Raw genomic sequence first — 26060 nt, 5'->3', positions numbered from 1 at the left:
TTTTCTCCTGTTTTTACAAAATTAACATGATGAGCTTTCAACAGTGGGCAGCACCACAGACAGCTCCCGGATTCCAGCACAGAGAAAATGTATGCATTTTCCTTTGGTGTCTACATCAGCGCTTCTCAGATATGAATGTGCCGTGAGATCACCTGAAGGTCTTGTTAAGATGCAGAATCTGATTTGGGGGGCAGGGGCAAGGGCCTGAGAGTCCACCCATCTAGCTGATGATGTCAAGACCAACCTCTGTTTCAGGGATGACTCTTTTTTTTTTTTTTTTTTTTTTCATTTATTTGACAGAGAGAGATTACAAGTAGGCAGAGAGGCAGGTAGAGAGAGAAGGAGGAGGAAGCAGGCTCCCTGCTGAGCAGAGAGCCCGATGCGGGACTCGATCCCAGGACCCCGAGATCATGACCTGAGCCGAAGGCAGTGGCTTAACCCACTGAGCCACCCAGGCACCCAGGGATGACTCTTGAGTAGTAAGAGTTTACTCTATTTCTTATAAAAAGGGGGGATGCTTTCTAATTAGAAGCCTTAAAAAGCAAAAAGAACAGTGTGTCTTAGGAGATCGTAGCATTGGAGTTAGACTCAAGTCAAATCTGTGTCCTACTACGTTACCATCTGGGTGATCTTAATGTAGTTTCTTAAATTCTTGAAGCCTTGAATTCGGTAGACATGAAACAGTGGTTTGTATCGCCCCAGCCCTGCCACCGACCTGCCAGGTGTGTGTAAGGTGCTTCCAGCCTTGTGGTAGACCTTCCGTAATGAGCTATCCATCTCCTTCTAAGTGGAGACAGTTTCCCTTCTAAATGGATCCACTGCTTGCTTTCTCTGATACATCAGACTTCTCCTCCATAATCAGAGCCCCTCTCAGAATGACAGTTACAGCCCTACCGCTGACATCAGACTGGCCATGGGTCATACCTTGTCTGACGGGCTGGGGATGCAGTCGTGTGTATGACCTCTAAGCTGGAGCTCGAAGGGCCAGCCTGTCTTCTCCCGTCTTTCCTCTGTCCCTCTTCCACGAGACGATCAAGGACAGAGCCAGGGGTTCCTCCCTCAGCCAGGGTCCCAAATTAAGGGGGACGGTGGCTGAGCTCCAGTCAACTTCCAAGGAGAATATTAGATGAGGAAGAAACAAACCTTTGTTTCTGAAAGCCACTGAGATTGGAGGGGCTGTTTGTGACTGCAACACAGGTAATTTGTCCTGACTGATAAATTTATTGTCTTCCTGTCTATTCTCTGCAAGGCACTGAGATGGTCTTTGAGATTGCAACTCGTCATACTATGACTCTCATGGCAGTTATGTCCTGGAAACCCTCAGAGTTTAGTGAAGGAGCCAGAAATGTAAATTACCAAGCATAACACACAATGGAATTCAGTTCACCTGAGCAGGTCTGTAAGGGAGACCATAGCAGAAAGATTAGCAAATCCTTCCCAAGGAACTGAAGAAGGTCTCGTGAGAGAAGGGGCATTCGAGGTAGGCCTTGAAGAATAAATGACTTTTGGTCCAACATTATAGTGCATTGAACATAGCACATAAAACTGTGTATTTGGGGATCAGAAGTCCCATAGTCCAGTCTTGATTCTGGCATTTGTTTGCTGTGTGATCTTGAACAAGACAGCTAACCTCTCTGCGTGTCACTCTTCTGCAAAGAAAGGCTCATAAAACATCTCATACCAGGCAGGTCTGAGTAAAATCATCTACAAATACATCTCCGAGCACATAGCTTACACGATAGACATAGTAGTGTGTCATGGAATAATCCTGTCTTCCAGTAGTTCCAATGGAAACACCTGCTTACATTTTTGCGAGCTTAGTTTGTTCTTAGTACCGGGTTTCATACTTTACTTATTCCTCTCAAAACCCTGTGTGGTGGAAACTATTATTATCCCTGTTTTGCAAGAAAGAAAATAGCCTTTAAAAATTTATTTATTTATTTATTTATTTATTTTATTTGAGAGTGAGAGAGCAAGAGAGCGAGCAGGGGGAGGAGCAGAGAGAGAGGGAGAAGCAGACTCTGTGCTTAACGGGGAGCCTTACTTGGGGCTTACTCCCATGACCCTGAGATCGTGACCTGAGCTGGAGTCGAGAGTCAGATGCTTAACCGACTGAGCCACTCAGAGGCCCCAGAAAATAGACTTTGAATTGGACTTCTTAGACAGCTCGACTCCAGCCTATGCTCCTAACCACTGCACAGTTCTGCCTCCCGCAGCAGAAGGAGGGAGGCCTCGAACTCTGCCATGCGTGTGGGCAGCGGAGCTGAGTAGGAATCAGGGCAAATAGAGAGGGCTAGGAAGAGCATTTGAAGCCACTCACCTGGGGATGGCAATGCCGGTGGAGATTATAGAATCTTTGAGGATGCTCTCACCACAGCTCTGTGCTCCTGTGCTGTTCCTTTTGGAACTTCACAAATAATGATAATACTTTCTTCGCTCACCACAACCTATACTGAATACAGATAAGACCCTTAGAGAAATACAAAAATGAATCAGACCAACTCTAAGTTTTGGAGTTTGATTTTATTCTTTGGGCTTGAGGGAGCCATTGGAGGGTTTTGAAGAGGCAAGTAGAGGAGTGAATCTGGGCTTTGCCCACCTTGGAAGATCTATTGGAGATCTAAGAGCCTGTTTGTGGGGAAGCCAGGCGGGAAGCTAATGGATAGTATAAGACAGAGCAGGAAGGTGGAGGAGAAGAGTGAAACACTAGATCCATGGCTTGGCTTTCAGAAGGCTGGGAGAGGGGATGTGATGGGAGGGAAAGGGCAGAGGGGACACTGAGATTTGGAACTGGAACTGATGCCAGCAGGAAAGAGAGGGAATGAACTCTTACAGAGGTGTGAGCTGGGAGAAAGGAAACAGCAGTTACAGAGAGGCATCCAGGACAAATGACAGTGGGGAATTATTCCTGGCTCGGGGACTGCAGAAGAAGGTAAGGAAGGTGTCACCAGACCCTCGGAGGAGTCATCACCATAGAACACAGCTCCTGCTAGTAGGAGAGTGAGGTAGGGAGGGAAGAGCTAAGGCATGAGGGTAAAAATCCCCATCCCCCCCCCCCAACCTTCTGATCATCCATTGACCACACCAACCTTCAGCCAGAAGGCAAGGGGGCTCAGATGGCATGGTGCATAGAAGTCAGCCTCCTCAAGGTCAGAGAAGGGCAGAGGAAGACAGAGGACTGACCGATGTGGAGCTGCTCACAAAGAATGCCTCGCATAGTGTCTGCAGAGAGGGACAGTCTTATGCTTACACATGGGCTCCGGAGCCACATGGCCTGGATTTGAATCCCAGTTCTTGCCCTCATGTGTGACAGAGGGCAAATTATTTTGCCTATCTGAGCTTCAATTTCCCCATCAGTTAAAAAAATTTTTTTTTTTTTATTGTTGCAAGTTAGTACATAGTGCCTGGAATACAAGAGCTAGATCACCTGCGAACTTGGGTTTGGTTTTTATTCTTGTTTTACAAAATAATGGTCCATCGATGAATATAGGGAATGCGTAAAGAGATGCTGGTTGAGGGGTAGGTGTGTGGGGGCTGCTGTCTTAAATGTTAAGCCTTGAATCTTGTTCTTATGGGGTCTTTGGTACTGTGCACTGTTCATGGGGAGATGGCTTAGCAGACAAGCTGACGTGAGTACTAGGACTGGGAGGAGAATAATAGGGCTAGAATCGCTTTGAGGCTCAGCCTCGTAGGGAATGATGGTTCTCAAGACAAAGCAATAGATGGGACTGTCCAGCAAAAGTCTTTGGGAAAGGAAGGGTCTGGTATCTTTCTGTACTTGATAAGGCTACTGATCCATCTGTTCTGACTTAACCCCTTAACTGGGGATCCCAGTGGGGCAACTAACTACATAACCCTCTGCCTGATTCTTCCTGGGGACAAAGTCATTCTTGGGTGTTACATGGTTAGATGAAGTCAGAGACAAAATCCACTCTTTGTGTGGCGCTGTCTGTTGACCCACCAGGCTTTCTTTCATTCATCAAAATTGGATTTGGTGTGTAGGTGCGGCACACGGTCCAAGAACAAGTGGGAAAGAATCAAAATGATCCAGAAACGACCTTGGTCTCCTGAGCAGCTATTATCTATTTTTATATGTCGAAATAGGCTTTAGTGTTTGCTGTGGTAATGTGCATACTCTTGGACCTTTGTGAGCTTAGAAATCATTTAGAGCTCTGCTTCCTGGCTCAGGAAAGCAAAAGTAACATGAACGGATGTGAAACCCCAATCCCAAGCCCAACACAGGGGCCACTGGATAATAAGGACATTTCAAGGGAGGCTGAAGTTTTCAGCCAGGTGCACAGAGAATCAAGTGTGTTCAAGTCCGTGAATGCCACAGAGCCCCTTGGGTACCCCCATTGAGCTGGGGGGCTGGACAGGGTTTGCTGTACTCCTTGCCCCTCCAAGGGAGCATGAGAAGCAGACCTGGTTCAGATCCCAAGTTCAACGACAGATGGACTGTGAGCTCGGGCAGGGGACTGCATGTTTCCCACATCTTTCCCCACAGCAGTCCCAGTGCCTAATCTGGTGATGGTCAGACAGTAGGTGCTCAACAACAGGCAGGAAGCTAAGCATGTAAAGCTATGGCGGCGGTGGGGGGGGGTTGTCCAAGACAGGACATTTACAAGGCTTTTTATTAGACACAGGGCGGTGCCATGTGTTGAGCCCTGTGACCTTTTTCTGTGATTCACTTTCCTCATCTATAGGAAATAGAGGATCTACATATTCCGCCCCCCCCCCCCGCCCCGCCACTTCAGGGTTTTGTTTAAGGGACTGAGACAGTGTGCAATGAAGTACTGATCCCTGGTAAGTGGCTGGTAGAGAGGAACCTCAGAACTATAAATTACTACAGCATCAGTATTCTTATCATTGTTTTGTTTGTTATTTTTAAAACGTTGGCTTAGTCATAGATGTTCTGGTTTGAAAGGTCATCTAAGTCTTGTTTTCTAACCTCGTGGCAGATATAAGGTGACCAGCCAGGTGTGTCCTAGGTGCCCACAGTGGCGATGTCCTGTGGCCCTTCCCCGGCAGGAGATTCTGAGTGTGGGGGACACTGAGACCCCTTCCCCTCCAGGAATAGAGGGAGCACATTTCCTGTCTCACTTCACTCTCTCAAGATTCCATGAGTTAGGGAAGGTCACAACGTTAATGCCATTTTAGAGATGAGAACAGAGGTACCAAGCTGTAAAGATAATACAATAAACCACTAAACACCAAGGTGGGACCTTGAACCAGGGTCATCTGAATCTTGGGCCCACATTTTTTGACTGACATGCCTCTACGGCTCATTTGGCCCATTATTAATGATTTCAGTTTTATTTTAAATACGTCTGATGTCAAATGCCTCCCGCATTTCCTAAGACACACACAATGGAGCACTTTCCCCCGATTTAAGCATTTTTCTTTTCTTGGGATAATCAGTAAGATTTCGCTGCTCTTCACCAGAATTAAGAGACCTCCGTCGAGGAGTACTGTAAAAGCGGGGATTAAACCACTCATGCTTGAGCCCTTTGCTCTTTCAAGGGGATTATTCTTAAAGAAAAAAAAAAAATCCACCCAGTTAATCATTTTGCTGTGGGCCAGGTTACTGTGGCTGGGGTGAATTCGGCAGCCAAGGGCTTAGGTTTGGCTCATTCACAAAGCATCTTCTCCTCACACAGCAGGGGCTGGGGTTGGTGGGGTAGGGGTGGGGCGGCAGGGTCGGAAGAGGCTCTGGGGCGGAAGCTGGGACGCTGGGAAGTGACTAACTAAGGCAAGACAGCTCCCTGCAGGCCTTGGGAAGGGAGAACCCATCAAGAACTCTGCCACGTGGGGAGTCTAAATCCTGCCCACCCTTTCTCTCCCTGTATCCTTTTGCCCTCTCTTGGGATGTCTTTCACTTTGAGGCTCTTTTCCCAAAGGATTTACATATTTTATATGTGCTTATATACATGGTTATAAAAAAAATTGCCAGTGTGGGGAGGACCATGGGATTGTGATCCAGGCAAAATTGGCCAACCGTATTCTGGAAACCCCTGCTCATCAATCAGGGAATTTCTATTTTCAATAATAAAAATAATAACAACAAGCCCAACTACCTCAGAGCCTCAGTTCCCTATTCTGTTTTCACTTATTCCGCATATACTCTCTAACAGGGGCTGTGTCAGCTGTCAGCTGATGGAGAATATGGTACATATTGGCTCAGATATATGATGCTGTTCTCTCCGAGCTCAGAGACGAGCTGTCCTCAGAGCTTGGCGTAGGGCAGAGAGGAGGAGGGCAGTTAATTTTCACAGGATGGAAATACTGCTGGTTAGGAGGGGCAAGACTTAGAAATAGCTGCTTTGCCTGATTGACAAGCTCCCCAGAGAGTGTGTAGTGACCAGCAGCAGGCCACACGCATTCACAGTGGCTAGCCAGGAGAAGGTGGGTATGAGAGTTGTCTGTGGCCCAAAATGGGGCATGGGGAGGCTCTAGTGCCAATAGGACGTTAACAGGAACATGGTGTCTATGTGCCTGGGTTACTGTGTGCTGGCTCAGTCCCAGGGATGTGGAGACACACCTGTCAGATCTGGCTGCAAGGTGCCGTCTTGGGTAAGCCCTTATCTGGGATCTGTTCTCATAAGCAAAAGGTTGCGGTCCATGGGAAATCATCATGAGATTTGCACAGCCCTGGAACTGAGGCTCAAGGTTGTGGGAAGGATGGTTGACTTGAGGCTAGGCTCAGTAGGATCAGCAAAGAAAAATGCAGAATACCCAGTTACATTCAAATTTTAGAGAAGCAACATTTTTGGTATATTTTGGATACAGTAAAAATTGATTTATTGTCTACCTGAAATTCAAGTTTAATGGTCTCCTGTATTTGATCTGGCAACACTGCCCAAAGCAGAGACCTGTGGCCCTTCCATCCCTCCTGCCCATATGGTCAAATTTAGGTGTCCCTATTAATCCAAGCGTGGGGGGAAGGGGCAAATTCAAGAACAGTGTGGTTGATGGTAGAACTGAGGAGGGCCCAAACCCAAAGATGGGGGGCTAAAGCCCTGGTCTTCAGACCATTAGTTAGAAAGTCTTATGAGGCAAGAAAGACTGTAAAAGAGGTCAACCCAGAAGAGGACGGGGAAGAACTGGTCAAGTGGGGGAAAGCTCAGCTGCCTGGCTAAGACATAGGTTTAAGCTCCTCTCTCCCAAGTGTCAGCGGCCACAGGCCCATAGGAGGGAAGTTGAGTCCCAGACTACCCTCTTCCAAAAGGAAAGCTTCTGGGTATCTGCTTCCAGGGGCTGTCATGGACACACAGGATTCTCATGTCCTTTGGAATTACAGGTGCCAGGGGGCAGGGTGAACCATGAACAGGTTTATGTATACACATTGTATATATTATGTACACCATATATCCTATAAAGCTTTGCCTCAGGTGCCTTTGCATAGAGTGTTACAACCTTTAATCTTTACAACAACCCTTTATAAGACTGAAATCAATACAAATACCCCATTTCACAGGTAAGGCTCCTGAGGCTCAGGGAGGTAAGGGAATGTGTCCAGGGTCACACAGGATTAAGAGGGCATGGGAATGATCCCACATTCTTCTGCCTGCCAACGGTGTCGTGAAAGAACTCCACCCCACAATTTAGAAGATTTCGGCCTTCATTCTGGCTCCGCTCAACCACCAACTAGCCATATCGTCATGGTCTAGCCTGTCTTCCTATGTTAGAGACACAAGTTGACAGGCAAGGTCTTAAACATGCCCTCCAGGTCTTGCAAGTGGAGACTAGTGATTAAGATCACGGGCTCTGGGTCAGAGATCAAGTCCTGCCTGGACTTCCAGGGTGGGCATGTTCATTAACTCTGAATTTGGTTGAGCTTCTCTGCAATGAGAATTGTTATAAATAACCAAAGGGACAATTTACATGAATCTCTGGCATGCAAATGGTCTTCAATCAATGTTCCTTCTACTCTTTGTCCTTAAGTGTTTTGATGTTCTTACAACTTGGAGGCTAGTCTGCCGGCTCAGGATAAATACTTCCATTTGTTTCTTCCCTGAGATCTGCCCTCATTAACAAAAGGTTGCAATCCATGGGAAATCATCAAGAGCTTTGCACACCACTCGAAATCCAGTGCCTGCACCTTGTCCTGCCTGATCTGGCCCTTCGATGGGTTCTCCGCTTCACTTCCTCCTACCTTCTCCTCCTGCTTCATTCCAGCTCTGTCAGCCTTTCTGCCATTCTGAATGTGCAGGGCTTTTCTCTGCCCCAGGCCTTTCAGGTGCACTCTCCTCTTGGTTCCCATGCTCAATAGCAGCTCCCACATCTCCTGCCCCATGTGGTCTTCCCAAACCACTGTAGCTCAAGTCATCCTTTTCCTAGTCAATCAGACCATTCCCATTCTGTTTTTCCTAAGCACTTATTACCTAAAGTCTACTTGTGTTAATTGCTGACTTGCATTTTGTCTGCTTCCTCATCACACTATTCCGTGAGAATAGGTATTGCAACTGTCTTGCTGATTCCTGTATTCCTGGTATTGGGAGGAGTCCCTAATACATAGTAGTACTCAATAACCGTGTACTGGTGAGTCAGTGAGTGAGTGAGTGAATGAATGAATGAATCCATCCATCCATCCACCCATCCATTTACTCTCCCATCCATCACTCCTTCTATCTATCTATCTATCTATCTATCTATCTATCTATCCATCCATCCATCCATCCTCCTGTCCATCCATCCATCCTCCCATCCATCCATTCATCCATCCATTCATCCATCCATCCTCCCATCCATCCATTCATCCATCCATTCATCCATCCATCCTCCCATCCATCCATCCATCCATCCATCCTCCCATCCATCCATCCATCCTCCCATCCATCCACCCATCCATCCTCCCATCCATCCATCCATCCATCCATCCATCCATCCATCCATCCTCCCATCCATCCATCCATCCATCCATCCATCCATCCTCCCATCCATCCATCCATCCATCCATCCATCCATCCATCCATCATTCCTTCTATCTATCTATCCATCATTCCTTCTATCCGTTCATCCATCCATCCATCCATCCATCCTCTCATCTATCCATCCTCCCATCCATCCATCCATCCATCCATCCATCCATCCATCCCCCCAACCATCCATCTTGGTATCTCTGATTGCTCTTATCTCCATTAACATCTCTTTGCCCAGCCCATTCAGACCAACCTTTGCTGCAGGCTGTCTGTGGGCTCTTGGCTTCTGTATGTTTGGGGTCTATGGGTCTGTGCTCTGTGGCCTATCATTAGTCAGTCCCACTCCTGGCTTCAGGCCCAGCTTCAAGATTCCTCAGGCTGGGCTTAGAGGTTGTCCACAAGGTAAGTTCAGACACACACAGGAGGCAACAGAGGACTATTTACATCCCCTTCTTGCTGAGGGGAGGAAAGTCTCAGTGTTCTTCTGGCTGGTCCAGGTGAGTTGCCTGGAGAGGGGCTAGGAGGGGGTCTGAGGCTGTCAGCCAAACAGAGGGTTCTCAGAACAGCAACAGTGTGGCTTGTCAGGAACAGATACTCCCTTACTGGTCCTTTTGGGGTCCGTGCTCCTCTTTCTCCCTCTCCAGACTGTGACTCAGCCTGAAACCTCACCCCATCTAGAGGTGGGTACAGCTGACAGACTAATCACCCCCTTTGCTGTGACTCAGCGCCCAGCCTCCCCTTGCTGCTGTCTGCCAGCAGCATCTCAGAGCCATCCAGGGACTGCTTACCTCCCCCCATGCATAATTCATCAGCCTCCCTCTTTCCTGTGGCCATTTCTCCCCCTACCCCCATCATTCTGGCAGCTGAGTCTTCCTCCTCCGGGGGCTCTGAGAACCCAGAAGGCCCTTCCTTAGCAAGGAGGAGGCTGCTCTAAGAGAAGGATGGAGAGAGTAGGGGAGGAGGGGCCTTAGGCACAGGGGATCCTGAGCAGGGGAAGTCTGTGCTGGAGAAAAGCATCGCACACATGCTTCTTCCTCCTTCCCAGCCACTCCGTGCCATTTGGGGTCATCTCCCACATTGTCCACCCCCAGACTGGGGAAGCCAGCAAGTCAGGCTAAGCAAGCAAGAAGGAGTCTGGGCTGACCCTAGGGGCTCGGGGTTGAGGGGAGAGGGGGATGCCAGAGGGGGTGTACCCAGCACCTTCTTGCCTTGTTGTAGCAGTTAGCTTCCATCAGTGTTATTTCTCCAAGTGCTGCCCCAAATCATTCCCATTTGTCATGCACTTTTAATTATTCCAGAGGAGGGACCTGCTGCGGTCTGGTCTGACCCTGCCTCCTTCCTGTCCCAGATGAGCTGAGACCCTGACCCTCAGCAGGTGTCCCAGCCCCACCCAGACTCAGAGTCCCTCCTGACAGGGCCTTGGGGCCCCAGTCCTCTCAGGGGACAAGTGCTAGAAGTCACCTTGGGCCACAGACCTGGTCTCTCTCTCTGAGAGCCTGAAGTGAATGCTGGGTGCAAATATGCCTTCAGGAAGGAAGGGAGAGAGGGAGGGGACTGTCACCTGCTCTTGACCATGGACCCCCACATTTCTCACATGAGGCAAACCAGCTCCCAGCCCCAGCAGGGGCCCTGACTTCTTCAAGGAGACACCACCTGCCAAGACAAGGCATCATGCCTTCCGCCTTTAGTGAGGGCTGGTTCCAGACCCCACGGGGGGGTGACAGACATGTCTAGGGCAGCCACTGCTCTAAGAACTTTGCATGTATTGGCTTACTGAATGCTTGCAATAACTAGCATTGTGCTCACTTTACAGGGGAGGAAACTGAGGCATGACTGTGGGGAGCAGACCAGTACAGTTTGCACAGGAAAGGTCTTGCCTCTCCTGGCTCCTCTCTTCCTTCTGAGGCGACTCTTTGCCATTCTGAGGCTATCAATGCATTTTGCTTAGCACGCATCTTGAGCTTACATAGACTAAGTACTCTCCCAAGTACTTTACAAATACTCATTCATGGAAACCCATGACAACCCAGCCAGGTAAGTATCAGGATTCCAATGGTCAAGATGAGGAGTATCAGTTCTGAGAATTGTTGACAGTTGGGGCTTCCTAGCAAGAATTGATAAATCAGTATCTCCTTGTTCTATTTCCAAGAGGTTCAGGTCTAGGCTTCTCCCCACACACCACCCACTTCAATAAATCTGTTCAGAAAATTACACTACATCAGCTATTGAAGCCAGAAAACTGGGGAAACAGCTTGATTTCTCCCTCCCTGGACCCCTTCAAGTCCAAGCAACATCATGACCTCTTGTCCCACCATCTAGATCTCTCTCATTCCACCCACCTTTCGGCTGGTCTGTTTCTACCCTTGCCCTCTCCCCACTCATTCCTCAAACAACAGCCAGAGAGAGTCTGTGATAAAACACTCAGGGGAAAAAACAAACCAACCAGAATTCCTCATCATGGCCCCCAGGCTCTCCTTGACCCTGCACTCCCTCTCTTTCCTGCATTGTTTCCTTTAAAGCACCTGTTACTATTTATTTTTTTAAAGATTTATTTATTTATTTACTTTTTTGTTGGGGGAGCACAGGGAGAGGGAGAGAGAATCTCAAGCAGCTTCCTTGTGGAGCACAGAGCCAAAGCAGGGCTCAATCTCATGATCCTGAGATAGTGACCTGAGCCCAAATCAACAGTCAGACACTTAACCAACTGAGCCACCCAGTGCCCCCACCTTTAAAAGTTTCTAATTGTGTACCAGTTAGATATGACACTGTGTTCTACTCTGGTCTCTTCCACGAGACTATAGTATGATTTTTTTTTTTTTTTTTAGGATTTATTTATTTATTTGACAGAGATCACATGTAGGCAGAGAGGCAGACAGAGAGAGAGGGGGAAGCAGACTCCCTGCTGAGCAGAGAGCCCGATGCAGGGCTCGATCCCAGGACACTGGGATCATGACCTGAGCCGAAGGCAGAGGCTTTAACCCACTGAGCCACCCAGGTGACCCTAGACTGTAGCGTGATTTATCAGAACAAGAGTATGCGTCCTTTTCCCTTCTCTGTCCCCCCACATCCAGCACTCTACCTGGCATTCTGTAAATTAGGGATTAGAAAACTACAGCCCTCAGGCCAAAGATAGTCTGCCATCTGATTTTTTGGTTGTTTGCAATATAACAGCTTTATTGAGATCTAATTCACATAGCTTATGATTCACTGATTTTAAAATGTCCAGTTCAGCGGTTTTCAGTATAACAGGGTTGTGAAACTGTTACCCTAATCAACTTAAGAGTTTTTTAATCATCCCAAGAAGAAACCCCCTTAACAGTCACCCCCTATTTTCCTCTGACTCCTCATCCCCATTCCTAGGCAACTACTAATCTGAATTCTGTCTCTGTAGATTTGCCTAATCCTGGCATTTCATATGAACAGAATCATACTAGAGTCTTTTACTTAGCATCTTGATTTCAAGCAACACCAACTTTATGATGTTGTACTTTGTTCTTTTTGTGGCTGAATAGTATTCCATCGTATAGATATATAGATATACTACACTTTTTAAGGTTTTTATTTATTTATTTGAGAGAGAGAGAGAGCATAGGAGGAGAAGGAGAAGCAGAATCCTCACTGAGCAGAGAGCCTGATGTGGGGCTCGATTCCAGGACCCTGAGATTACGGTCTGAGTTGAAGGCAGATGCTTAACCCACTGAGCCACCCAGGCGCCCCAATATACCACATTTTCTTTACCCATTCATCAATTGATGAACATTTTGGCTCTCACAGATAATGCTACTATGAACAGTCATGCACGAGTGCTATGTAGACACGTGTGTTTATTTCTTATGGGTATGGGTCATGATAACTCTATGTTGAACTTTTGGAGGAACTGTTAGACTAGTTTCCAAAACACCTGTGCCATTTTACATTCCTAGGGGCAGTGTCTGAGAGTTTTGATTTCTCCACATCTTACCTCCCGCCCCCCGCCCCAGCAAGTGTGCTGTTCTTGGTCTTTTTTATTATAGCCAAGGTATTGGGTATGAAGTAATATCTGATTCTTGGTCTTGATGTGCGTTTCCCTGATGCCCAGTGCTATGGAGGATCTTCTCATGTGTTTATTGACCATTTATGTGTCTTCTTTGGAGGAATGTCTTTTCAGATCCTATGATCATTTTTTAAACTGGATTTCTTGTCTTATTTTTGAATCAAAGGTTTCTTATATATTTTGGATACAAGTCCCTTATGAGATATTTGGTTTGCAATTTTTTTCCCCTTTTGTGGATTCTTCTCACCTTCTTAATGGTACCCTTTACAGTACAAAATTTTTAATTTTGGTGAAGTCTAATTTATCTTTTTTTTCCCTTTTGTTACTTTTGCTTTTGGTATCTTATCTAAAAATCCATTGCCTAATTTAAGGTCATAAATGTCTATTTTATATCTATTTTTTCCTAGAATTTTATAGTTTCAGCCTTTGTGTTTAAGTCTTTAATTCATTTTTAAAGTAGTTGTGTTTGGTCTGGGGTAAGGGTTCAACTCCATTCTTTTGCTTGTGGCTCTCCTATGTCTCATGCCATTTGTTTCTGTAAAAAAGCTCTCTTTTTTTTGAACACAGACACACTCATTCATTTTAATATTATCTTAGTTTGCTTTCATGGTACAATGGTAGAATTGAATAGTTGCTGCAGAGACCATTTGGCTAATAAGTCTGAAATATTCACTGTCTCTTCATACACACACACACACACACACACCCAGACACATGCACACACTCAGACATGCAATAAATTAAAAAATACAAAAATAAATTGCTGACCCTTCCTATAAATAGTTATCAAATAAATAAATGAAATTTAAGTACTATGTGAATATATGGCTATCCATACTACTTTAATAGCTTGGAGAAAAGAATGTCTCTGGCTCTTGCTAAAAGTGAACAGTTTCAGTGACCTTCTTTTTTTTTTTTTTAAGATTTTATTTATTTATTTGACAGAAATCACAAGTAGGCAGAGAGGCAGGCAGGGAGAGAGAGGAGGAAGCAGGCTCCCTGCTGAGCAGAGAGCCCGAAGCAAGGCTCGATCTCAGGACCCTGGGATCACCACCCGAGCCAAAGGCAGAAGCTTTAACCCACTGAGACACCCAGATGCCCCTTCAGTGGCCTTCTTGCATGAAAGTCACAAACCAGGAGATGGGAGTTTAAGTTTCAGCTTTGCCACTTATGTTAGTCTCCTTGGGAAGAAGCCATTAGTGTAAATTTCTTTACATTCCAAGTCGCTGTTCTACTTTCAGAAGCTGCCAGGTCTCTGGTGCAACAGCACTCATATCTTTCTGTGCACTTTCTTGTCTGCCTTGTCGAGGTGCTTCTCATGGAATTCCCTGTGTGTAAGGAGGCAGTGGTGATGGGAAGGAGGGAAGCCCCATGCTTCTGACCTGTGATGGAAGAGCCTTGCTTTGTTTTGTTTTTTGTTAAAATGTCTTGTGAATGATGAGAAGAGTCTGGTTCTTGGGATTGGCTGGAGATAGTTTCTAGTCTTCCTTGTCCTTGCTGCACAATCTTGTCAAGTTAATTGGATTCTCTTTGAGTTTTCATCACCTGAGTAATGGGGGAAAACAATAACTATATCAGGTTATTATGAACAACCTAAACAGAACCTCCCTCTACAGGTGCGTTGAAGGGGGTCAGGAAAGAGGAGTTATTGACAGTATCCTATCCCATTTCAAGCTGAGTAATTCTCATCCAGCCTGACCCAGATGGAGCTGCAAATATATGAATTTTCCATGAAGCCTTTCCCGTTGCTGCTGAAAGTATTTGTTCCCTCCTCTGGGCTCATAGAACATGTCATTTCTCCAATACAGAATTTTTGCTCTAAGTTTCTGTCTCCCAGATGTCAGTGGTCTCTGGATAACCAATGTCTAGAATAGTAGTTGGCCATATGGCTCTCAATATATGTCTGAATGTCAGCATTCACATGATCTATTCTTTTCTTCCCACATGACTGATATGTCCCAAAGACCACACATCCAGCAATCACGGGGATCCAAATGAATCATGTTCTTTGGCAACAAGGTGCTGTGCTCTAAGCTCTTGAGAGGTTCAGACAGTATTCAAGAAGTGTATTTCAGCGACTAGCTCCTTCCTGGGCTTCGGAAAGGAGAATTTTGTGAACTGTCATCCCTACCCATGGCACCTCCCAACCCCACTTCTTCACCCCATCTACTCAGGGCTGCCCCAGAAGATCAAAGTTCAGTTTTAAGGAGCCCACGCTTTCTGGGACAATTGACAACAGAATGTGTTCAAGAAAACAGAGACACCAACTTCAGGAACACCAAAGAAGATCATGGAGTTGTAGGAAATTAACTTTAGGAAACCTGGAAATAAACTTAGGAAACCTGGAAATACACAAATTTAAAATACATATACTCTTCGATCCCCTAGATATCACTCCTAGGAGTTCATCCTAAAGAATAATTCTGTAAGTGCTCAAAGATAAATGTAAAAGGTATTCATGGAAACATTTTTAATAAAAAAATGTGTGTGGAATTAGAAACAACCCAAATTCCCATCGATAGAAGCCCATAAATATATCCGTACGGTAAAAATATGATGCAGACATTAAAAAGGATGAATTTAGGAACCTCCACAAACCAATGCTGGGAGTATAAATTGACACAGATGTTACAGAGAAATGACAATTTCACTCATGGATATATGCCCAAGAGAAGGGTCTTTACAAGTGTACCAAAAGGAATGCAGAATGCATCTCTGTTTGTAATGGTCCCAAATTGGAAACAACCTAAAATTTCATCAACACTGGAATGGATCCACCGATTATTAGATAACCGCACATTGGAGTATTATGAAATAAAAATGAACCACAGCTCTACAGAACTTCATGAACGATTCCTACAAAATGTTGAGCAAATAACCAGACACAAAGGAATAATGTTTGATTCCTTCTATATGAGGCTCAAAATCAGGCCAACCTAATATGTATTTGAAGTCAGGAGAATAATTTTTTTCTTGGCAAGAAGGAAGGCCTTAGTGATTGCGGGGGGAGGGGATAGAGGGGAATTATAGGGTAGGTAAGTACCAAGGAAGAGGGAGGCTGGTAATGGTCCAAGTATTGTCCTCAGTGGCCGTTTCATTGTTTGTGGGTTTCCCTCTATGTTTGTTATATTTTAGCAAAAAAAGTTAGAAAGGACATCCACCATCTATTAGAGGGGGAGAAAAAGGCAGACTACAGAACAATATGTAGTAATGTCTCATTTAGGTCAGAGAGAGATTAGCTATGAACATAAAATTCTGGAAATATATGTACCAAGCTGTTAATAGTTATGGTTTTACTTGGCAGGAGAGATTTAATATCTATTACATTATACAAAAATTTTTAAAAAGATGCTTCGATTGTGAAAAATGAGATAGCAGGGTCCTAATTCTGCCAGGTGTCTGGGTCGGTCAGCCCAAGGGAAAGAGAGCAGAATGAGCCTCTCCATTTACGTAACAGAAATTACCTCCTGTGGCGCCTGACCACAGCCTGATGTCAAGGCCCGTCCTGCAACCTGGGGCATCAACATCTTTAACGCATCACCCCAGGCCCCCGACTCCATGCCTGTTCATCTCCTCAGTTGCTAGGCAATATGTAATTAAATTTTGGAATGCCTCCTCCTCCCTGGATATATTATCCTGGAAATTGGACTTTGCATCTGGCAGTCTTAGAAAGCAAAATTCCACTCCCCTCAGTCCCCTACCCTCTGGCTTGCAATTGACTCACAATTTAATTAAAAAGATTCCAGGGACATCTGGTCTCCTTTTCTAGGAGTGCACTTGCAGTTGGTTTTTCTGGAGTGTTTTTGTTTGCAAGCCATGGATTTATTTACAGAGGCAGAGAGATTCATTTTCCTCTCTTAGATAGATCTCTGTGGTCTTTATTAATGCTGTTTTATAAGCTATGACGGTTCTTCCATGTTGGAAACTCCTAATGGTCTGTTTCTCCCTGAGTTCTGTTCCGTCAGTGAGGAACTAGTGACGCCACGGAGATGCCTGCCGCACTGCTGACCCTATATGGAACATGGGGTGCCTATTCGGCATTGAGGAGTCCAGAACACAGCCCCTCCTCACCCCCCACACCCCAACCCTCATGCCCCTTCCCGTCCACAGAACACTTTGTTGGCCATTTCTTTAACAGTCACAAAATAAACGTGGAAAGAACTCTTGGAGATATGCATGGCGGAGAAGACTGGGGGAAACGGAGCCAGGAGCTGGGTGGGCAGTCTCCGACAAGCCACCTGCCCTTCCTGGGCTTCCGTTCCACGTGCAAAAGAGGTGGTTGGACTTAACCAGCGTTTCCCGAACGTTGGGTTATTTCCATATTTGCATGATTTGTTCTGTACCTGCGTGCCTCCTAAGATGTTATTTATAGCTTTTTCTTCAAATTGACTCTCCCCTCCCAGAAATGTGTGTATTTATAAGGGGAGCCTTAAATCACTACACAAATGGTAAAATATTATCGTTCACCATAAATAGAAGGTAACAATAAAAATGCATATAATGAAAACAAACCACTGTTGTTAACTTGTAACCAGACATTGTTTTCTGCCAAGGCTCTGTGCCCAGTACTTGTTCTCTCTTTGTTTAAAAAAAAAAAAATAAGATTAGCAAATGTTTAGAGACTTGTAAGAGGCATATTAATACCATTTTGGGATTCTCTCCTTAAGCAACACCAGAAGGACTCAAAGACACCTGACAAGGAAATAAGCTTCTGATTATAGGATAATTTAAAAGGAACAGCAGCCTAGGTGAACTTGAAAGTCCTTTCTGGTTCTAGCAATTACACAGAAATAGACCATAGCAGAGGGGAGTTGCAGACTCTAGGAGCTGATGCTGAGTCCGTTCCCGGAGTCTGCTTTCCCGTGCAGGGTTCCCCTCGGGGCTCTCTCAGGCACAAGTACCTAGTGAAGTATCTTCAAGTAAAATATTCTGGGGCTAAAAGCATCCTATGGAATTCAGGGACAGGAGTCCTAGTGGGGGCTCCCATGCAGACTGGGGCTGAGCTGCTCACTTCCCGGCTGCCCCCTCCATCTGGAATAGGACATTCAACAACTGTGCAATGAGCCAGAACCTGGAAGGGCCACGTCAGGATCCTTCACTGAGTTACGACAACCTGTGTCGCCAGAAAGCGGGGTGCACACGGGTGCACAGGGAAGAGTTGCTGTTAAGGGGTATCTTTGATCAGCGGTTAGTTCTCTCACTCATTCAGCTGTGGAAGGCCGGCTTGGGTATCTCAGAAGAGCCGGGATCACAGAGGTGGGTGTAAGTTCTCATAGGGGCACGCCATGGACCCGCTATTTTACTAGCTGCGTACTTGTTCGCACCTGTTTTCAACAATAGGCTTGGGATTGAAAAGATGTGTTTTAGATGCTTTGGTGAAGCTGAGGTGGAACTGTGGCTTCTCTGTTCCTGAACGTTCACAGTCTTGTGGGACAGACTGAAATATACCACCAAAATGGCTAACGGCGTGCAGCAAATATTAAGAGAGGATGTGAGGGACGTCTGGGTGGCTCAGTGGGTTAAAGCCTCTGCCTTCTGCTCAGGTCATGATCTCAGAGTCCTGGGATCGAGCCCCGCATCGGACTCTCTGCTCAGGGGGGGAGACTGGATCCCCCTCTCTCTCTGCCTGCTGCTCTGCCTACTTGTGATCTCTCTCTCTCTCTGTGTCAAATAAATACATAAAATCTTAAAAAAAGAAAAAAAAAGAGATGGGGGGGGGATGTGACCCAGGGTTTGCAAAGCAGAGGATGGGGCAGCTGATTCCCCCCAGAGAGGCTCACTTTCGCTGACCTCAAAGGGAGGGGCCTTTTTCAAGGCAGAGAACAGAGGAAAAAGGTGGAGCAGTGGTGAAGAGGGGGGATGTGGGTGATAGGTTCCCCCTGCCTCCCCCATCTCACCCTCCCCACCCCCCCCCACTTCCACAGCAGAGCTGAAGAGGCAGAGCTCAGAGCTATTGCAGAGCCCAGAGAGGTGGGAAGGGCTGCTGGAGCAGCGTTAAATCCCGCTGTCTCCCACCTGCCCCTTAGGTCTTTGTCATTGCCTGGCCATCACTGAATGAGGTCCCGGCACCCTAGGGATATCTCCTGTGCTGTAGCAAGAAACCATCTCCCACCACAGCAGTGCCCCAGTGGAAACACCAAGAACTCAGCTACGGAGATCAGCCATCGTAGAAATGGTACCAAGACAGTGGGGAGAAATCCTGCCTTGAATTCAGCCAATGGGAGGCCTGTCCTTTTCCTCTCAGCAGGCAGAGAGGACGGGAAGGGAAGGAGCGGGCTGCTTCCAAGTTCTCGAGAGCTGGCATCAAGCATGAAGAAGAGCCAGTGTGTTTCAAAGCTTTGGTAATGATTCTCCCATACTCTCCACACTTCTAATGCAAGTGAAATTGGTGGTTATTAGAGGCATAAGCCTCCGCAAACCTGTCTCCTCATGTTCAGGATGGGAATAATCATGCCTGGCCTGATTCTTTTAAAGGGCTGCCATGAATTTCAGAATTAAGCAATGCACGGGAAACTACTTCAGAAGCTGAAAAGTCCCCTACGAGTGTGAGGAAAAAAAAGTCTTCCGTGGCTGTGATATTATTGCCTAAACAACTTTGGATCCTGCATTTTTCATTGAACGTTGCCCCCCGGACATTTTCCACATCACTGGAAACTCTTTATTCTGGCTTATTAATAACTCCCTCCTAGCCCACAAAGTGAGGGTACCCTAAATTACTGAAACACTCCCTGGTTATTGGACATGAGGATTGCTTTCAACTTTCTGCTCTTAAGACTGATAGAAAAATGCCCACCTTCGCAAGTATAGGGGTTTTCTCCCACTTTTTTTTTTCTATTAAGATTTTATTTATTTATTTGAGAGGCAGAGAGAGGGAGAGCACAGAGAGAGAAGCAGACTCCCTGTTAAGGAGAGAGCCTGATGTAGGGCTGGATCCCAGGTCATGACCTGAGCCCAAAGCAGACGCTTAACTGACTGAGCCACCCAGGCGCCCCTCCCCTTCTTTTTAATACCTCAGATGATTTTCTTGGCACAGAAGCATTACTGTAGTGAATAGCAGAGAATGGTATAGAGACTCTGGATCCGTATTGACAGATTGCTCTCCAAAGGATTGTGCTAGTTCATATATCCCCTGAGAGTGCTCGACTGTGGACCCTAAGGCCTTGGTGACCAATGCTGTAAACTCTGGGCGATAGAGATCATGCCTTAATTACTCACCGTGTACCTCTATGGTCCAGGGCAGTATGGGGTACGTTGTAGGTACGCAGTCATTTCTGCAGAAAGGATGAATGATCAGCTGGTGTCCATCTCACCAGGCATGTGTCTGCACACAGAACTCATAGACTACTTAACTCTGAACTTCAGAATGGCAGCAGAAAGTCTACCCGTGCAAGAAAAAACTCATGCCGAGTTAATAAAACTAAGTAACAACCTCAGCAGAGCAAGAAGGCCCAGCAGGCTCTGTGTCTATGTGACATGATTCTGGAATTAGCCACCAGTCTCGGCTGTTGGAGAATTACTAGAATTACTTAACCTGTGGTCTGACTTCTAAGAGAGAAGCAGGCATCTTCCATAGCGTGTAGCGTGGAAAGTATCAAATAATTGCTCAGCTCAGTCTTTTTGGTAATTCTAGTATTTCATTATATTCCATTTCTGGGGAGACTCTATGCCCCCAGGATGGAGGGCCCCTAGACTCCTCAAAGCTGACTGTGTAGGGGGTCACTCACTCTGCCCCTAGAGAGGGGCTCAACCCAAGAAAGGAAGGCAGTGCTTATCCTGGGTGACTTCATACCAACTCTGAGCAGCCCACCCTTCTCTTCCCCATCCTCACTTCCTGCAGAAAAGACGGTGAAAGATCTCACATTTACTTAGCAGGAATTCTGTCTGGCATCATGTGTGCCTTATTTTACTCCATCCTTAGAAAAATCTAGAAAGTAGACATCATAAAGTCCACAGTAAAAATTAGGAAACCAGGGCTTAGCCTTCTTCAGAGCCACTCAGCAGGTAATACGGCAGAACCAAGATTCCTATGCGATTACCCCAAGCTCCTGTCCCCTGGTCTCTCTCGTGTTAGGAATGCGCATTCAAAAGACCACCCCCTACTCACCCCCAGGTCACATTGCCTCTCTCACTGTCAACAGTAGCCTTTTTAAAATTTTTTGAATTTACTGAATTCCCATCATTAAAATCATTCCCTTCTTACTCACCGTGCCTTCATGAGGCCTGTCCTGGGGAGCCCGGGAGGGCAGAGATCACGTGCTACACTTAAGATCTATCAGTTGCCCCAGTGCGATACTGGGCGAGCCATTTAACCTCCTGACCGAATTTGGAATTCCGGTTTCTTATCCTAACAGGACAGACTGATAACGCAGTCCTGTCTCTCCTGAGCTATCTTCTGATTTATCTTCCTTCCTTCTTCCCTTCCCTTTTTTTCTCCTTTACTCTGTTCTTCCCCTGCTTCTTGCAAACAACTCATTGTCCAGTGCCATCCAAAAGCCCCGGGTTGGGCTAGGTTTTAGTTGATGCAGACAGACCTAGGATTCCAAGCCATGCCTTCTGGACCTGGAGAAACCCCCTCATACTTTTTGATCTTGAGCCGATTATTCACTGTGATTCTTTCCTGGATTGACATGAACTGCATATAACACAGCACTATTATTTTGATGCTCCCTTTGTTTCTTAGGTCATCCACTTCAAATGATTAGGGATATTTCTACACAGGGTGTGGCTACTCCTGTATCTGCAGCTCTCGGCACAATGGACTACACGTAGGGAGGAGACAGGGACTAGGAGTTACAGAAACGACTATGTCTTATCCTCCCAATGACAGTTTCAGTTCCTGGACAGTCCAGGCCATGTCAGTATCAGAGCTGAAAGGGACCTCGATGAGCTGCTCCTGAGTCTGTGACGGAGCTGGGGCTCAGAGGTCCCACGCGCCGTGTTAGGGACAGAATGAGGTCTCCCTACAACCCTAGAAGGCACCCCCGTTCCTGTGTCTGGTTTGGTGCAGTGATTGACTCTACCTCTAATAACTCACCAGCATTGGCCTAGAAGATAGGACCTAGCTGAGGCCAACGCAAGGATGTGTGTCCTTGGAGATTCCCAGAGACAGCCCAAGTGTCCCCTGTGAGAGGCACCAGAGGCCCTCGCTTTGGCTTCGGGCCTTAGGAAGCAGCCGGGAAGTGAGAGAGAGCAGCAGAGATGGCCCTGCTGAGCGGCTCTGCCCGGGATGCTCAGAGGAGGTAGAGGGGCGGGGGTGGGGCGAGGCGGGGGTGGGGGGTTCAGGTTGTCTTTGATTCCCAAAGATAAATCGGCTGTGAAGTGCTCCCACTAACCCCGGCGTTAATGAGGTCTTTGAAATGAACAAATTTCATATCTGTAGTTGAGACCACAGAGGGAATTGGTCCCAGACTGACAGCGCGGAGCCCCTCATTAGCCATTTCTCTGTAAGCAGCAAGCTGGGCCCTGCAGAGAGGCCACGCAGAGGGGTGTGGAGAGAGGGCTGTGCTACTGCAGGGCTTGGCATCCCAAACATTATTCATTTCCCTGTATTGGGGGAATGAGGCTTGTTCTCTCTCTCTCCTTTCTAGGCTGTTGCACAAATTAGCATACGCAAAGCATGTGGCCCAGGGTCTTCCTCTTAGCTGGTGGCCTAAGGATAAGGGAGAAACAGTGCTGAAGTGGGGGGTAGGGCTGGCCCCCTGCATCTCCCCACTTGCTTGTAGGCATTCTTCTGAGGATGAGAGCTCAAGGTCTTCCCAGGCCTTGGTACTCCCTGCAGGTGTTACCTGAGCTCTTCTTTTTATTTTCTTTCTGATGATATGAAAATTTTACTTATGCCATTCAAATTTAATTTCTACTTAGTTTGGTCTGCTGTAACAAATTCCTGTAGACTGGCTGGTAGAAAAAGCAAACACTTGGGTCCCATGGTTTTGGAGACTGGGAAGTTCAAGGTGCCGGCAGATCTGGTGTGTGGTGAGGGCCTGCTTCCTTATTTGCAGCTGACAGCAAATCCTTGGAGGCTGGAGAGCAGGGAGAGAAAGCAGCCTCTCTCCTGTCTCTTCCCCTAAGGGCGCTAATCCTGAAAATGACATCTCTAAATACCATCATATTGGAGATGAAGGATGAGGATACTGAGGCCAGAGAGAGAGGACCTGGCTTGTCCAGTGGCAAAGAGTTTACCTGAAATCTCATCCAGGGCCTGTCTCATCAGGAGAGAGGGAAGACCTCTCCTCCCTCCATAGGCAACGGACATTAGAATGCCATTTTCGAAGAAAGCTAATATTTTAAGGTAAAGCGACTGCTCTGGACAGAAGGTGTTCCCTTACCTGAGCTCTGTTTGACACTCATTAGACCCCACGCTGTAAGTCTGGGGAGCTGGACAGCGGTATGCTGTTGAGGATTCTGGCCTTGAACAAGCATTTGCTAGGTACAGGGCTTGCTTCCAGGTAATCCCACGTGCTTTTGTGGAAGGTGAGTCAGAAATCCCAGATCTTTCTAGCTCTGCCCCCAATTTACTGTAGGATATTGGAATGGTCACTTTTCCTACATGAAGGGCTGTTCCTGATTCTGCAGTGGTGGCTTGAGGGAGCTAAATTGTCACAAAGGACAGGCCATTGTCAGTTTGAATCCCGGCTCCTCTGTTAGCATCTGATCTCAAGTGAGTCTCTGATCCTCTGTCCGCCCACCTCCAAAATGAACCTTCTGTGTCTTGGACCGTTCCCGGCGCTCTGAACTCCTGCGTTTGCCTCTGTAAGATATGGCATTGGACTGAATGGCAAGTGAGGTTCACCTGAGTCTTACCCATGGCTCTGGTGGCCTCCAAGTTCATTTCTCACTTGTTCGCTTTTCCTTCTTCCCTCCCTCCCATTGAGGGGTGTCAGGGGTCCAGGCAGATACTGGCTGAACCAGGACAGGATGTATGAAAAGGGACGGCACTAGGACAGCATGCTTGCCTCTCTGTGCCCAAACCTCCACTGGCTCTCATCTCTCCCCTTTACCCGGTCTTCTCCTTCTCCAGTTCCCCAGCCCTGCCCCAGCACATCATGGTTTCTCGTGCCTCTGGGCCTTTGCCGATGCCGGGAGCTCCACTCGGGCTGCCGCCATCTCTGTGCCCAGTTCACCCATGCGTTCTCACTGGTCTTGTGTGCAACGCAGGGACCCCCCCGCCCGTCCGTGTGGCTTGTCCTGTGCCCTCAGGTGGAGAAGCTATTCCCACTTGCTACTTCAACTCCCACCACCAGAAGTGCTCCCATTACTACTATAACAACTAACATAACAGCAAGTACTCTCTCTCTCTCTCTCTCTCTGCGTTTTTCTAAATGCTTGGTCTGTTATTGTATTGAATTCTTGCAGTGACATGATAAAGCCGGTACTGACACTTGTCCTCATTGTACAGATGACGAAAGGAGAGAAAGAGGTGGACTTACTGGCTTCAAGCTAAATGGCCCGTCTGATGCCAGAGCCCCGTTCCTGGCCACCGTGTGTGCTCTGTCTCATGTACACACTTTCTTTGTGGTATCATTACATAACACATACGTTTACTCCTTCCCCTCCCCTTTCCCTTGGTCATTCTCTCCCCACCTCTCCCTTTCTCCTATCCTTCCTCCTTGCATTGTGAGCTTCTCAGGGACAAGGACGTTAAATGCTTTAGTCTCCAACCATCCAGGGCGCCACACAATGCTGGTATGAGCACCCATGACCATTGAACTGGGTTGTGCCGGGTCACTTGGCTGTAGTCCGAGCCATGCCTGGGCCCTACCTGTCTCATGAGAAGGTGGTCATTCTGGGTGGTCATTCAGTTGGCCATTCTGGGACCATGTCTGGGAGATGTGAGGACTCAGGCTTCATCCCGATCTTCATCCCCTTCCTTTGGTGAGACTACAGGAAAGGAGGCACCATCTGAGCGTGTGTCAGGAAACACAAAACACCGCTTTCCCCCCCTGCTTCTCATCCTTATCCCCAGTGTCTGTCAGGCCAGTAAGCCAAGAGTGGATGATACACATGGAATTTCACTCTGTGCATCCATGGTTTACAACTAACTAATGCATCTAGAAACTTTTCCACCAGAGAACCATCGTCGTGACTGTGTAATGGTTCATCCCCTTTTCATCCATCACTCATTTTTGAGTCCTCAAAACCTCCACCTGTGGCTCATGATAGTATTAGTCCCAAACTGACGTGTAGTTCAGGTTGGCAGAGTCGCTCGTCTGGGATGACACAGCTACTCCGTGTCAGAGACAAGATTCCCACCCGACCCGGCTGGATCCACAGTCCCTGATGAATTTGCCACCCCTCCCCTCATTGACACAGTCCCACACAGGCTCTTGTGCCATCTCATGCATGTGGCATGTTGCTCAGAGGAACTTTAAAGCCCAGAGATGGAAAGGAACTGACCCCAAGTCACACAGCCAATTAGGAGCAGACCAGGATTCACAGTTGGTGGTTGGCTAGCTCCTGATTCTTTCCTCACTGCAGCAAGGACCCAATGATGTTCACTTATGGGGGGTGCATCTCACAGCACCCCATCCCTCCCTCCTCATGCCATTCCATCTGCCTTTCCCAACAACTCTGCTCTCCATAACCTATAGGAGTATCTCCTGTGGCCAGATGGCTGCCTGACTCTACACCCTGTGCCCACCTCCCCCCCAACTCTCCCGCCCTCCTCCATCTCAAAAGGAAAACACTGGTTCCCTAGCTGGTTCTCTAACCCAGCTGTCCTCCCAGCAGGAGCCTGGGTCAGAGGCTATTCATGCTTCCACTCAAGCCCAGCAACCAGAGGGAAGTAGGGAGGCTGTAACCCCACTCAGCCCCAGAGACAGTGCAGGTCTTTCTGAACATTAGGAGCCACAAACCAGCATACACCACCCAAGGGGAAAGAGGACCCCTGACCCTCATCCGGAACACTCCTCCCAGGCAGATGACAAATGGGAAGTGGCCATTTGCATGACTGAGGTCCCAGATCTCAGTCCCAGCTGACTCAGCCATGCACACACATCCTTAGGACAATCCACGGGGTCCTGCCTACACAAGTGTCTGCAAGTTGGTCCATCTGGACAGCCTGTGCAACATCTCTGCTCTTGCTGTAGCTTCTGCTCCTATAGACAAACCAC

The 26060-nt window shown here is 47.2% G+C and overlaps 1 protein-coding gene and 1 long non-coding RNA gene across 2 annotated transcripts in view; one reads left to right on the top strand and one right to left on the bottom strand.

The window, feature by feature from the left end:
* The window catches only part of ASIC2 (acid sensing ion channel subunit 2), a 969864-nt gene that overhangs the window by 219322 nt on the left and 724482 nt on the right, over positions 1–26060 (top strand). The gene's annotated exons all lie outside the window — the stretch shown is intronic.
* On the bottom strand, positions 14040–21218 carry LOC122906454. Its single transcript, XR_006384537.1, has 3 exons — positions 21156–21218; positions 20167–20222; positions 14040–14496 (listed from the first exon to the last, which is right to left on the bottom strand). It is a non-coding gene; the product is annotated as an uncharacterized LOC122906454 (long non-coding RNA).

This window comes from Neovison vison, chromosome 5 (assembly GCF_020171115.1).
Source record: "Neovison vison isolate M4711 chromosome 5, ASM_NN_V1, whole genome shotgun sequence".
NCBI classification, from domain to species: domain Eukaryota; kingdom Metazoa; phylum Chordata; class Mammalia; order Carnivora; family Mustelidae; genus Neogale; species Neogale vison.
The sequence above is the reverse complement of the archived record's forward strand: the minus strand, read 5'-3'. Positions and strand labels throughout refer to the sequence as shown.